This window comes from Zingiber officinale, chromosome 8A (genome assembly GCF_018446385.1).
Source record: "Zingiber officinale cultivar Zhangliang chromosome 8A, Zo_v1.1, whole genome shotgun sequence".
Classification (NCBI taxonomy): domain Eukaryota; kingdom Viridiplantae; phylum Streptophyta; class Magnoliopsida; order Zingiberales; family Zingiberaceae; genus Zingiber; species Zingiber officinale.
This window is the reverse complement of record NC_056000.1, coordinates 130,945,641-130,949,281: the sequence shown is the minus strand read 5'-3', so window position 1 is coordinate 130,949,281 and position 3,641 is coordinate 130,945,641.

Here is a 3,641-nt window from a genome sequence, read left to right as displayed (position 1 = left end):
CTCAACTTCTAATTCCTCTTCTCCATGATGTGAGCTACTTGGCTCACTTGACTCCTCTTCATGGCTTGAAGTGGAGTTCCCCTCATGGAACTTAGCCAAGTTGTTCCACAACTCCTTGGCATTGTTGTATCCACCTATCCTACACAATATATCGTTAGGTAATGAGAATTCAAATATTTTCATTACCTCGTCGTGGATTGTGGATTGGTGGATTTGCTCCTTCGTCCACTTCTTCTTCTCAAGAGGTTTTCCTTCTTTATCCATCGGAGGAGTGAAACCTAATTGTACACAACTCCAATTTTCAATGTTAGTCATAAGGAAATACTTCATCCTTACCTTCCAATACGCGAAGTCGTCGCGATCGTAGAAGGGTGGAATGGTGATGTCTTCTCCGAGTTGATCCATCTCTATCTTGTGCTCCCTCGGGTGTTAATCCGGCGAAGAGCGACCTTGCTCTGATACCACTTGTTAGGATCTCTTCGTACGGCTAGAGAGGGGGGGTGTGAATAGCCGCCCTAAATCGCTCGTTTCTTCCTACAATTCGTTAGCGCAGCGGAAAAATAAACTAGAAACGAAAGGAAGAATATCAAACCTTAACACAGCGATGTACGAGGTTCGGAGATGATGCTCCTACTCCTCGGCGTGTCCGTAAGGTGGACGAACCCAATCAATCCGTCGGTGGATGAGTCCCCGGAAAACCGGCTAATAAAAACTCCTTCTGGGTGGAGAAACCTCGCCACACTTGTTTGCAACAGCAAACAGGAGTACAAGTATAAAGAATAAGCAAGAAATACAATAAGAATACACAAGCACTCTACCAATCTTGCTTTCTCGTCGACTGGAGTCCGGATGAAGCAGCAGCTTCAAAAACCCTAACAGCAGCAGCTGTTCCAGTCGGGGAAGCTCACGCGAAGCTTTCGGAAGGAACTCAACAGAGCTCTTATCGCAGCCCACAAATCTTCAGCAGAAGAGAAGAAATAAGAAGAAGAAACCGTTGCACCAAAGCCTTGATCTCCTTTTATAACCTGCGAACCTGCACAGCGAAGACAGAAGCCAGCGGAGAAGACAGAGCGACCCGTTGTGACTCAACGGTCGAATCGTGGACCGATCAGGCTCCACCCTGATCGGTCCAGAACCCTTCTGATCGGTCTGGGGACCGATCAGGCCCTGGGCTGATCGGTCCCTAGACCGATCAGATTGTTCGGTCTGGGGAAACGAACAAAAAGTTGGGCACTTTCTGTGGAGCAATCTGATCGGTCTGTGGACCGATCAGGCCACAGCTGGATCGGTCCACAGACCGATCCCACCTCTCTTGGCTGCGTCTCTGATCGGTCGTGGAGACCAATCAGGCTTCATGCTGATCGGTCCCCAGACCGATCAGTAAGCTCACAGAACTGTGCTTTGCCTTCTGTTTGTTATCTGATCGGTCACCAGATCGATCAGATACACAAACGTATCGATAGATCGGTCTGCAGACCGATCCAGAGCTTAGTTTTTGCCCAAACCAAGTCCCAAACATTTCAAACCAATATCCGGTCAACCTTGACCTATTGGTACATCATGCTTAGCATCGGTCACTCCCTTGACCTGCTAAGACTCCCCACCAAATGTCCGGTCAATCCCTTTGACCCACTTGGACTTTCCTCTTCGTGCCAAGTATCCGGTCACTCCTATGACCTACTTGGACTTCCCATCACCAGATGTCCGATCACCCTTGATCCATCTGGATTTTTTCTTGCCCGGCTTCACTCACCAGGACTTTCACCTAGCTTCACTCACTAGGGTTTTCACACTGCCTAACATCCCAGTTAGGACTTTCTCACTGCCTGGCTTCACTCACCAGGACTTTCAAACTGCCTAACATCCTAGTTAGGACTTTCCACTGCCTGGCTTCACTCACCAGGACTTTCCACACTGCCTAACATCCCAGTTAGGACTTTTCCGTGCCAAGTCTCCATACTTGGACTTTTCCAGTGTCAAGTCTCCATACTTGGACTTTTCCCGTGCCAAGTCTCCATACTTGGACTTTTCGCGTACCAAGCTCCCTGCTTGGACTTTTCCAGTGTCAAGTCTCCATACTTGGACTTTTCTAGCTCCTTGCTTGGACTTTTCCGTTGTCAAGTCTCCATACTTGGACTTTTTCCCGAATCAGGTCAACCAGGTCAACCTTGACCTACGGTTGCCCCATTAATCTCCCAACCATCTATTCTTGTCTCACATCAAGAATAGAACTCTCTCACGAGTGTCAAACATCAACATGCAACTCAACTAGGTTAACCTTGACCTAAGGTTGCACCGACAATCTTCCCAAGTCAAACATCAAAATACAACTCGAGTCAAGTCACCTCGAGTCGGGTCAACCAGGTCAACCTTGACCTAGGGTTGCACCAACACTCCTCCTCCATTTTTTCTCCTCCTCCTCAGTTTTTTCTCCTCCATTAGCGATCATGCCCTAACTCTACTCTTCCTCCCGTGCCCTAACTATACTCCTCAACATCCTCCTCCTCCTGTGCTTTAATGCGACCCCTCCTCCCGTGCCCTAACTCTACTCCTCAACATCCTCCTCCTCCTGTTCTTTAACGCGACCCCTCCTCCCGTGCCCTAACTCAGTTTTGTGGTGGTGTGTGAAATCAGGCATTCGAGAATGATTGTGCAGAGAGTACACCAGGGAGGAGGTCGATATCGAGTACGGACAGACTTGGCACTACATTGACGGTCGTAATTTCGGTAACCCACTTTTTTCTTTTCATCTCTGCATTTCAGCGATCCTCATGTAGATAGGAAATGAAACAACCTCAATGTTCATGCTCATATGTGGATTTTTTTTTGTTGAATTTTGTTTCTGATTCTAATCAATCAAGGCATGTTGCTATTATTACTTTCGGCAAGTATTTCTTTCTTCGCCTTATAACTTTTTCATTGCTCAATTTATCTAATGTAGAATGTTTGTGTGAAAGCCCTTGACTTATTGTTGTTTGTAAATTAGTTGTATGCATGCAATTAGTCTATTATTTGCAAATGATATGAATCGGGTGAAGAATGATATGGTCATTTAGGTCTGTATACTTTTTTTAGCTTTGTTTTGTCTTAGAGGGACTTTGTTTCATGTTTTTTTATTATGTCTCTGTTTTCTATTTAATTTTGGTCCTGTAATTTTTTTAAAAATAAATGTAGGTGAAGAAAGTGTCATGAAAGCAGAAAAAATTGATTTAATTGAGATAAAGGATAACAATGACCCTATGGACCAAGACCCATCTCCATCTAGTGTAAATGAAGTCAAGATTCCTGAGATTGGAATGACATTTTCATATGAAGAAGTTCATACTTTTTATAATTCTTATGCTCAGAATGTTGGTTTCGGTATTTGCAAATTAGGTGGTAGAAATGGAGATGATGGAAAGCAAAAATATTTCTCTATTGGATGTGCCAAAAATGGTGGAAAAGTATCTCAAGCAAAAAATATTTTATACCCTCGACCTTCTACTAAGACGAATTGCAAAGTTAAGATTAATGTTGCTATTTGATATGATGGGAACTTTGTAATAACTAGTCTATGTCTTGAACATAATCATATCTTGAGCCCTGGAAAGTCACGACATTTTAGATATAATAAAGTATTGGATTCAGCTATAAAGAGAAAA